Here is an 11,855-nt window from a genome sequence, read left to right on the forward strand (position 1 = left end):
GGTGAAGTTACTGGCCAGAAATTTCCGAATTCTATTTTTGTTTTTAATGGACAGCTACAATCCACGTGTTTATTCCAGGACACAACAATGAATAAAAATGAATCAGTGCTGAGCAGATTCTGACATCCCACACCTCCAGTTTGTTCTTATTGAGAACCCCGTCCTCGATGGAAGCTTTTGCTCTCCGGATCACACCACGCCACCTGGCAATACAGCAGCGATACCTCCAAGATCTGATCTGTAACAGAATCACAGAACAATAGTGTCCCCTTGTGACTGAGGGGCACAGGTGCTCCTTATCCGCCCTGTCTATACCTATCATAATCTTGTACACCTCGATGAGATCACCCCTCAGTCATCTCTGTTCCTGCGTGAGAGAGAAAACAAGTCTATCCAACCTCTCTTCATATCCTAAATGTTCCATCCCAAGCAACATCCTGCTGAATCACCTCTGCACCCCATCCAGTGCAGTCACATATTTCCTATAATGTGGTGACCAGAATTGCACACGGTACTCCAGCTGTGACCTCCCCAACATTCTATACAACTCCACCATGACCTCTCTGCTTTTGTAATCCATGCCCCGATTGATAAAGACAAATATCTCAAATGTCTTTTCCACCACCCTATTAACCTGCCCTTCTGCCTTCAGAGATCTCTGGACAAACACTCCAAGATCCCTTTGTTCCTCAGGACTTCCCAGTGTCAGGCCATTAACATTAATCCTATAATAATAATATAATATTCTTTATTGTCACAAATAGGATTATATTAACACTCCAATGAAGTTACTGCGAAAACCACCTACCAAATGATCACATCTAATTTTTCAGCGTTAAATTCCATCAGCCACTTTTCTGCCCATTTGACCATCCCGTATGTATCTTCCTGTAACTCAAGACACTCAACCGAACTGTGAGCTTGAAACTCAGTGAAAGGATTTCACCCTCCTCTCGGAATCTGATCACCACCTCAATCCCAACATTCAGCTTGGGTGGGCAGACAAGACAACGTCCTTCCCGCAGCTCTCCCAGCACAGACTGGATAATATCCCAAACTCGTATCCTGGTATTGTCACATTGCTCCACCACCTTGTTCTCTTCACAAAACGCCAAGAATCTCAGACCAATTCTTCAGACCTTTGATTCTCTCTTCAACCAACATCTTGTCCCTGATTAAGTCCATCCTGGGAAGAGGGGCTCGGTATTCTGAGTTTCTCTGCAGGCATCCGGTTGCTGCTGATGGACCAAACGAGGCCTCACGCCTGAAAGAAAGCCTCTCTCACAGCCCTGTGAGCATGTCTCCATTCGAAGGTGTAGTCAATACCTGCAGAGTAGATAACAATGGAGAGAAGTGTGAGCAATTTCAGCGTCACAATTCTCTGGACATAGAATTCAAAATATAATATTACTGAAAATACTGAACTGATCCTCTGGGAGCAGGACTCAAGTCAAAGGGAAAAATCCAGTGGGTTTCTAGTGGAAAGATTTAACAACTGGATGATGGCAGCTAAAATCAGTACTTGCGTGCAATCTCTGTAGATATTCTACTGAATTTAAACCTGCAAAAGGCATATTTTCCGACTAGAAATCCAACACATTTCCCCCTGTTGTGGAGGAAGTTCTCAATCGCACAGGTGGTCAAACGGAATAAGGCTGGGCTGGGATTTGAGTCCAGATTTTTCTTTGGGGAACAGACACTTTACCGGACGAAGCTACAGAGTCTGAGGATGTTCAGCTAATCACCAGGGCTCTGGCTTTGATTGTCGCTGATTCGGCCAAACATTTACAGTCTAACATTAATTGACCGCGAGAATGGGCGGTGAGGGGATTCTGGAACCGCTGCAAGTCCATATGGTGTATGTACACACACAGTGCTGTTAGGGAGGGGTTCCAGGTTTGGATGGTGCCTCGCGGAGGAAAAGTCAATTTCAGGAGTGCGATTCGAGCCCTGACCTCCAGAAGAGACTGCGACCTGCGCTCGGCCATCCTGACGTATTTGAAAGGTTAGGTGCGTTTGGGCCGAAATCTGGTGCTCTTTCCGAGGGTCGGTACCGGTTCCATGGGCCGAATGGCCTCCTTCTGCACTGGAGGCATTCTCTGATTACTGAAATAGGGTGAAAATGGCAGCATCAGGACACAGGACGAGTTAAGGTCTCAGGTCAGAGTAAGTGTCCTGTGTAATGACACATAGAATGTACATTTATTGTGGACTGGTGCCGTCTCCTGGCTGAACGGGAGCCGTGCGACACGAACACTTTCATTCAGGAGCATTTTAAATTGGAGTGAAATAACTTACGCAAAGTAAGTACTTGATAAGAAACAGTTAATCAAACTGATCTAAAGAACCAACAGGACACGTCTCCAGTCAGTGAGCGATGGTGGTATAGTGGTGAGCATAGCTGCCTTCCAAGCAGTTGACCCGGGTTCGATTCCCGGCCATCGCAATAATAAATTATTATTTATTATTTATCCTACCTTACATCTCCTATTACAGTGGATCACCACAACCCCATGAGGGGACCAAACAGAGACACAACAGACACGTCACAGACGAGGATGGGATTTGAAGCCACGTGTACAGAGCACAATGGATTATTGTGCATCCCTTTAACCACGTGGTACAGCTGCTTTACTTCAGGGCCCTTTAATATCCCTCAATCGAACTTCTTTGCGTTTCTTTCGCACAGTTGGGTATAAATAAAACATAAATCTATGAGGAGAAACCCGCAATGGTCCGCACTTGGGCTTGTGGCGCAACGGTAGCGCGTCTGACTCCAGATCAGAAGGTTGCGTGTTCAAATCACGTCAGGCTCAGGAGGATTTTCTGCCGCTGGTTCCAGGAATTTCTCTCTGTGGGAATGTTCCCGAAACGACTCCGTTCAAAACCACAATGCTGGTAAATGTTTGCGGATATTTCAGATTGACCCGCTCAGTTTATATTTTTGAGCAGTTTAATCAAACATGCGGAGACTCGGATAGCTCAGTCAGTAGAGCATGGGACTCTACCTCCCAGTTGGCCGCGTCCATATTATTATCTGAGAATATTGAACCAACTGTGCTAACCATTGTGCTACTGGGCTGTCCAAACAGTTGGTTCAATCTCACTGCTCGTGGATGACACCAGAACAACTGGGCAGTTAAAAACAAGGATGTCGCTCTTTTTCGGACGGAGATGAGGAAATCTCTCCCTCTCAGAGAGTTGCGCGACTTTGGAACTCTGCCTCAGAAGGCCGCGGAAGCGGGACATTGATTATGTTTAAGGCGGAGATGGGGAAATTCTTGTTCAGCAAATAAATCAAAGGTTTATCGGGGTTGCATACAACCATTGCATTCAGCCAGTTACCTGGGTGCACAAGCGTGCGGTTTTTTAAAAATGTCGTTTTCATTTCTTTACTTGTTCTCCACTGATATATTCGCTGCAATGACTTCTCTGGGCACAAAGCACGGTAGCACAAGTGGCTAGCACTGTGGCTTCACAGTGCCAGGGTACCAGGTTCGATTCACTGCCTGTGCGGAGTCTGCACCTTCTGCCCGTGTCTGCGTGGGTTTCCTCCGGGTGCTCCGGATTCCTCCCACAGTGCAAAGACGTGCATTATGTGGATTGGATAAATTGCCCTTAGTGCCCATACGGGACCAGTCTTTATAAATAGAAGCGTCATTCCGGCCCTGGGTCACTGCCCGCCTGGAATTTGCTAATTCTTCCCATGTGTGCGTGGGTTTCACCCCCGCAACCCAAAGATGTGCAAGGTACGTGGATTGGCCACGCTAAATTGGCCCTTAATTGGAGAAAAAAAATAATTGGGTGCTCTAAATTTATACAGAACTAAATAAATAAATAGAAACGCCGAGCACAAAGGCAAGGCCGCTCTGGAGATTCTTCATAAAATGCTGCAACAGAAATAGACAATGTTGGATAACTCGGCTGGTCTGGCAGCATCTGTGGAGAGAGAAACAGAGTTACAGTTTCCAGTCCAGTCTGACCATGCTTCCCATTCTCTGTTTCCCGCTCCACAGATGCTGCCAGGTCTGCTGAGATTTACCAGCTCTGGGCGACTGACATGGACACGGTGGGCGGAATGGCGCACCCTGTGCTGGAACCATTCTATGATTCTATAATTCTAATCTGTTCTCGTAATTGAAACCTTCTATGTCTGTATCATTCTGGTGAATCTGCATTGCCGCCGCTACATTAAGGTTCTGAATACATTTTTGGACTCCCCTCATTCCCTCCTCCAGCAGATTTTTGCCGGGCAAATATCCTGATTCCCTAAACTCCTCATTCTCTCGAACAATGAAATGTCGCTTGGCTTTGACACTACCCAATAGACAGAGTGGTTCCGACCTCACTATCCGATCAATGCATCTCAATCGGAACAAGACTGAATTTTAATTCTCGCGCTTCCAACACAACTCGATGCAATCCGGCCTCACAACTTGGACTGGATTGTCACATCAGTGATTGCAGATACTTTGGAAAAATGAGTCCCACTGAGAGAAAGCAGGATGGAAAATCGACAATGATGGGTTTCGAACCAACGCACGGAGAGCTCAATGGATTAGCAGTCTGTCTCCTTAACCACTCGGCCACCTCATCCCGCAAGGGCGTTGGCTAAATCAAAGGTTTATCAGGTACAAATAGCCATTGTATTCAGCCAGCTGCGCGGATGCACAAGCGTGCGTCTGTTTTTACTTGAGGAGAAATTCAGAATCCCACACCCTGATCAAACGACCTTTAAATACCCTGTCCGTTTCTTCACGTGTTCTGCACTGATATATTCGCTGCAATAACTTCCAGGGAGCTGAAACCTCCTCCCTATTTCAGTCAATGACACCATCCGGGCTCGTCCGCATTTTTGAACCCGGGACCTCTGGCATTTTATCGCAGCTGAGAATCAATGTCAATGTCAGGAGTGGGATTGAACCCTCGTCTCCATAGGAGACTGACACCTGATGTATCCGAACGGTTCGGAGATGATTGGGCCGTGTTGGGGTGCTCTTTCCGAGGGTCAGTGCAGACTGGATGGGCCGAATGGTCTCCTTCTGCACTGGAGGGATTCTATGATTACTTAAGCAGGGTGCAAACGGCAGCATCAGGACACAAGGACAAGGTAAGGTCTCAGGCCAGAGCAAGAGTCCCATGTAATGACACACAGAACATCAGAAATAAATACTTTTATTGTGGACTGGTGCCATCTCCTGGCTGACGGGGAGCCGTGCGACACGGATACTTTCATTCAGGAGCATTTTAAATTGGAGTGAAATAACATAAACATAGTAAGACGTTGTTTACGAAACTATTTATCAAACTAATGCAAAGCATCAAAAGGACTCAACATTCGGCAGTAAGTGATGGGGGGATACAGGTGAGCATCGATGCCTTCCAAGCAGTTGATCCGGGTACGGTTCCCGGCCATCGCAATAATAATTTGATTGGAGGCGTTTGCGTGATTCCGTGTGTTTCGAGCTGAGGAAGAGAGTTGGAGACAGCGAGGTGGCTGGAGGCAGGAATCTTCGCTTGTTCTAAATAGTCTGGTTGGATTGTTCACATCCGTCCGAGTGGCGAAACTGTGATCTCGGTTTCTATAGTGGTTTATTATTGGATATTGTTATATATGCTTATTACCCCTCTGTGGGGTATTCCTGGAAGTTATTATATAAACTTTTCACGTTCTCGCTGTTAAAGGATTTGAAAACACTGAAAAACTCCCGGTTCGATCTTTACCAAATGACATGACTGTGTTAATAAAACATAACTCATTCCAGTCAGTGGAGATGTGATATTGGCACCAATAATACTCACACACCACAGCAGATGTTGTCTGTTTTCCTCAGTGAGAGTGAATTGAAGAGCTTCCCTATTTTGTTACTTTGAGCTTCACAGTGATGTAATGCTGTCTGCTTCATTCCTGGCGCAAATGTCCGGATCACACTGGATGCAACACTTTGATACAAATCTACTGAAAAGAAAAGGCGGATGTGCCGCAGGTTGATAGCGTCATTTTTAATTTTGGGGTGACTGAGAATATCAATAGCAGAGGATGGTTTCGATCCATCGACCTCTGGGCCCAGCACGCTTCCGCTGCGCCACTCTGCTTTTCAAATCTGCCGTGGTCGCAATTGCTGTTCTGCGGCAGCCACATAACTATTTTTTTCTTAAACGAGAACCACGTGTTGTGAAGCTCACCTTGGCTGGACAATAACACGGAACATCAGCACGGCTGTGACAGACAGAGAATGACACACAGCAAAGCAGGAAGAGACTATCAGGACACACACACAATGACACACAGAAAAGGTGCCGAGCAAACCAGCAAGATACTGAGATGGAAAAACTGGTTATTTAGCAAAAAGGGATTTTCTGTTCCACAAAGATAGGCAATTAAATGTTTTTCCTGCTGTGTAACTGTGCTCTCTGCTGTGTAACTGAGCTCTCTGCTGTGTAACTGAGCTCTCTGCTGTGTAACTGTGCTCTCTGCTGTCTGCTGTGTAACTGAGCTTTCTGCTGTGTAACTGAGCTCTCTGCTGTGTAACTGAGCTCTCTGCTGTTTAACTGTTCTCTCTGCTGTGTAACTGTTCTCTCTGTTGGAACCGTGACTCTGCCGGGGACAGATCTTCACTGTGGTTGTGCTAATCATTCCCTGTTGTGTAAATGTGTTCCCAGTTGTGGAAATATGATCCGTCTGCAGCAGAACCTTTCTGCGCCATTACTGAGATGAAATTTCAATTCCAGATTAATTAAATCTTGTCACGAAAGATTAGTTCAAGCCTCTGGATTCCCAGTCCAGGAACATAACCTTGTGTTCCTGTTATCAAATCAGTTCGTTCAGCTCACCACTCTCAGATTGCAATATGGAAGCGCCCAACGTGGGTCTGGAACCCACGACCCTGGGATTAAGAGTCCAATGCATGAGGGCAGCACGGTACCATTGTGGATAGCACAATTGCTTCACAGCTCCAGGGTCCCAGGTTCGATTCCGGCTTGAGTCACTGTCTGTGCGGAGTCTGCACATCCTCCCCGTGTGTGCGTGGGTTTCGTCCGGGTGCTCCGGTTTCCTCCCACAGTCCAAAGATGTGCAGGTTAGGTGGATTGGCCATGGTAAATTGCCCTTAGTCTCCAAAATTGCCCTTAGTGTTGGGTGGGGTTACTGGGTTATGGGAATAGGGTGGAGGTGTTGACCTTGGGTAGGGTGCTCTTTCCAAGAGCCGGTACAGACTCGATGCAATTCTATGATAATCTATGATGCTCTACCGACTAAACTAGCCGGGCTGATGTCCAAAATACCATTAACCCTCTTCCTGAGGATATTGATATTAGAATTTACTAAGTAGCGAACTTTGTGTCAAACCGTTGACTAAAAATCGATTAATTCTTCAGTCACAGTCGTTGGGAGCAGGGCTCGAACCTGCTGGGGAAGTCCAACACCTTAACCACTCGACCATCGCAGCCCGGTTCAATAGGTCATTCATTAAACATTATAAAACCGGCCTGGAATCACTCCAGGAAGTTCTTGCATTCCTGCAATGAACGGTGCCCCGGTGTTTATGTGAGGAGCGGTTGAATCTACCTTAAAATGACCAATGGATTTGGAGAGAAGCCTTGAGAGACTCGAAAATCCCAGTTCCCGAAACGCACAATTTCACTGATTCAATTGTTTGCGGAAGAAAAACAGTTACATTGGAAATATCCTCGAAGTTCGTTTTTGCTTTACATGGAACAGCACCGAACGTCCCAGTCTCGATCCAAATTAAAGCATGAGTGGGGTGCAGGATTGGAGGGTCGGTGCAGAGTCGATGGGCCGAATGGCCTCCTTCTGCATTGTACTGGTTTCTCGGGAAACAGAGAGAATCACAGTATTTATTCACATGCGATAAACATCGGCTCGTATGTCCCATGCGGTGGTCGCGTGGCCTAATGGCTAAGGCGTCTGATTTCGGTGAACATAATGAAGATATCAGAAGATTGGAAGCTCGAGTCCCACCGCGATCGTTTGATATCGAAATCCGGTGGAGCTTGCTGTCAGCCGAGTTTTCCTTTCTCCGCTCAAAGTTTCACCTTCCCATCCAAACGTTGCAGGGCTCTGTTTGGAATATAATTTTTGGGAACATTGTTCATTCAATTCGCTCTCATCCTAGTATTTTGTTTATCCCCTGATGAATCCACAGTACCTGTTTGACTTGGATAAAATATAGAATAAAATATTATGTATCAAACGGTTCAATAGAATTCTGTGGAGGAAATTCTAATATCATCAGGAAGACAGACAGAGTCAAAGAGTAGTGGATGTTGGCAGCATGGAAACAGCCCTTCGTCCCAGCTTGTCAATGCCGCCCAGTTTCTATCACTAAGCTAGTCCCACTTGCCCGCATTTGGCCCATATCCATCTACACCCACCCTGCCCATGTAACTGTCGAACTGATTTTTAAAATCAAAATGATACCCGCCACTACCACTGCCTCTGGCAGCCCGTTCAGATGCTCCTCATTACCTTATTTATGTTCCTCATTATTTCATAGACCTCTATGACATCACCCATAAGCCTCCGACGCTCCAGGAAAAAAAAGTCCCAGCCTATCCAGCCTCTACTTTTCACTCACACCATCAAGTCCTGGTACCATCCTTGTAAATCACTTCTGCACCCTTTCTAGTTTAACAATATCCTTCCGAAAATAGGGTGACCAGAATTGAACACAGTATTTCCCGTGTGGTCTTACCAGCATGTCTTGTACAACTCTTGGATTCAATATTTTGACCTTAAAACCTAGCATGCTGAATGCCTTCTTCACCACCCTGTCCACCTGCGACACCACCTTCAAGGATGTGTGAACCTGTTCTCCTCGATCTGTTTGTTCTGTAATTCTCCCCAACTCCATACCATTAACTGAGTAGGTCAATCACTGATTTGAGCTACCAAAATGCCTCACCTCACATTTATCCAAATTAAACTCCATCTGCCATTCATCGGCCCACTGGCCCAAGATGTTTAATAATGAGCCGAATCAACTGTTGTTCAGAGGGATGAAATATTATGTCACTGGATTGGGAATCCAGAGGCCTGAACTAATCTTTGGGACAGGGAATAATTCCCACCATTCAAATTCACAGATTTAATAGCTTTTCAGGGGGGTTGACAGGGTGGATGCTGAGAGGTTGTTTCTCCACGTGGGAGAGTCTGGGACCTGAGGGATTAATCTCAGGGTAAGGGACCGCCCAGTTAAGCCAGAAATGATGAGTAATTTCTTCTCTAAGGAGATAGTGTATCTGTGGAAATATCGTTTCTAAGCGAATAGGATTGTCGAGGGTGGGTCAGTTAATATGTTCAAGATTTAATCAGTAAAGAAAACAAGGATTATGGGGATGTGGCGGGAAAGTGGATTTGAGGATTATATCAGATCAGTCATAATCTCTTTGAATGGTGGAGCAGACACGATTGGCCGAATGGCCTACTTCTGCTCCTCCGTCTTACAGTGTAATGAGATCCTCTGATGAACTTGTTTTCACGGCTGGGCGGCCGGTTCCGGAAAGACAAAATCTGCCAGCAGTGCCCCAGATGAAGCTGGCGTCTGTTTTGGAGCATCTGAGGCCGCAAGTTTTCATGGTGCCAAACTCCTGCCCAAAACTGGTGTCGTGATTTAAATCGATTATCAGACAAAGGATGAGGAATATCGGTATAGAGATTGGTGCAAGAAGATTCACTCCTCAGGCCTGTTGAACTCCGAATCTAAACTCCATCCTAGTTCCGGATACACTGAATGAATCATCAGGGCACCCTCAATAAGTGGCCCAACGCGGAGACGCAGGAAATGGATCATCGACGAGGATGGATTCAGACCCGCAGATGCAAAGCACAATGGATTAGCAGCGCATCGCCATCACCTCTCGGCCAACTCGCCACAGGACCTGACTTCACCAAACACCTCATGGATGTTTAATATCCACAATAACTAACGGAAGAAGGTCGTCTTTGTGCATTGATCCAGATGTGCAGCCAGATGTGAAATGTTGGAAATGTTGTTTCTGTCAGCAAATTACATTTCCATCATATCAGCTGAAGGATTGTTCTGAATGGACTGATGGGAAACACTTCAACACCATGTTAAACATGTTTCTACACATTGTAAATAAAACACCGCGGAAAGACTGAAAGATACTAACATTTGATCGCATCATGATGAAGATCAGTCAGACGCCTTAAACATCCCGTCAATGTCGGAGTTCTGACGATTCTAATTTGTTATCCAGAGAACCCCTGCAGGACATTCGGCCTCTTGAGTCTGCACCGAACTTCCGAAAGAAATCGGAGGCACCCGGAGGAAACCTACGCAGACACCGGATGAACGCGCAGACGCCGCACAGACAGCTCCCGGAGCTGTGAAACAACTGTGCTAACCACTGTGCTACCGTGCTGCCTACAGTGCAGGTAGGTTTCGAATCTGTGCGGGGGAACCCCATTTGATTGCAAGTACCAAGCCACAGCCACTCCGCTAACTGAACCACGTTTAACAAGACACTCATTGACAATTTATGCGATATAAACCCAACCTGGAATCACTCCAGGAAGTTATTGCTTTCATGCGATGACGGGTCTCCCAGTCTGTCTGTGAGAAGGGATAGAATATCCATGGAAAAAGACCATTGGATTTGGAGTCTGTCATAATATCCACTCATGTATATAATGAGATGCAGACAGTCAGTGATGGACACACAGGATGACCAGTAAGCACAACACAGTGCAGCCAATCACCAAACAGGACACTACCACTATAAAGCCAGAGGCCACTAGGTTTCCCGCTCTCTCTGGACCCAGCCACTGAGACAGTCAGAGTCCACGAGCTAGCAAGTGCAAACACCATGCGGTAGCTAGTAAGTCTGATCAGGCTACTACAAGGTCTCCAGTCAGTTCAGTATAATGTCGACCCACAGCTGAATATGTGTATCAGTTCTATCGTTGAATAAAACAGTGTTGGATTTTCTCCAGTGTTCGACGTCTGTTTTTAGCTCCCCTGCATCGAGTGCAGTCCACATTGAGCCTACCTGCCTAACACATCATGGTACCAGAGTGATACTGATCTTGACGGACCTACCTCGAGTGAATCAGCATTGACCAGGAAGCAGCCATCCGGTGAAATGGAAAACACCAGCCTCCTCCGCAGCTCCGCATCTCCGGCAACCTTGGCGCCAATTGGAAAATCTTCAAGCAAAAGTTCCTCCTGTACATCGAGGCCTCCGACCTCGAAGCAGCATCGGATGCCAGGAAGATCACATTATTTCTCTCCACCGTGGGGGACCATGCCATCCACATCTACAACTCCCTTACGTTCGCTGCCGGCGAAGACAAAACAAAATTCAAAACAGTCCTGCTGAAGTTTGACAGCCACTGCGACACTGAGGTGAATGAGAGCTTTGAATTGTACTTTTTCCAGCAGAGGCTTCAGAGTAAGAATTAACCTTTTCAGTCCTTCGTGACCCATCTCCGCATTCTAGCGCAGTCATGAAACTATGACTCGACGGCAGATTCCATGATCCGGGTACAGATCGTTTTCGGGGTCCACTCTGACTCCCTTCGGCAGCAGCTCCTGAAAGTCAAACAGTTGACCCTCTCAGTTGCTATCGAGACATGCGTTATCCATGAGCATGCTAAGAATCGTTACTCCCACATAAGGCGGCAGAAACTGCAAAACTGGCCTCCCACGAGGTGGAACGGGTGCAGGCCATTGTTCAAATGCAGGGCCTGAGCATCGAGGAGAGTGGTCGCTTTGTGCACTTTTCCCGGGTCCCTGCACATGTGCGCCATGACCGAGTGGACAATGAGGCCGAAAACACGACTGCACAGGTGCGTACGACGACTGACCGCA

At 46.6% G+C, this 11,855-nt stretch overlaps 2 non-coding genes across 2 annotated transcripts; both read left to right on the plus strand.

The window, feature by feature from the left end:
* Nucleotides 1-2,374: 2,374 nt before the first annotated feature.
* On the plus strand, nt 2,375-2,446 carry trnag-ucc (transfer RNA glycine (anticodon UCC)). Its single transcript has one exon. It is a non-coding gene; the product is annotated as a tRNA-Gly (tRNA).
* A 298-nt stretch (nt 2,447-2,744) lies between these two features.
* On the plus strand, nt 2,745-2,816 carry trnaw-cca (transfer RNA tryptophan (anticodon CCA)). The gene has a single exon. It is a non-coding gene; the product is annotated as a tRNA-Trp (tRNA).
* The last annotated feature ends 9,039 nt before the right edge of the window (nt 2,817-11,855 follow it).

Source organism: Scyliorhinus torazame, chromosome 24, assembly GCF_047496885.1.
Source record: "Scyliorhinus torazame isolate Kashiwa2021f chromosome 24, sScyTor2.1, whole genome shotgun sequence".
In the NCBI taxonomy this organism is placed as follows: Eukaryota; Metazoa; Chordata; class Chondrichthyes; order Carcharhiniformes; family Scyliorhinidae; genus Scyliorhinus; species Scyliorhinus torazame.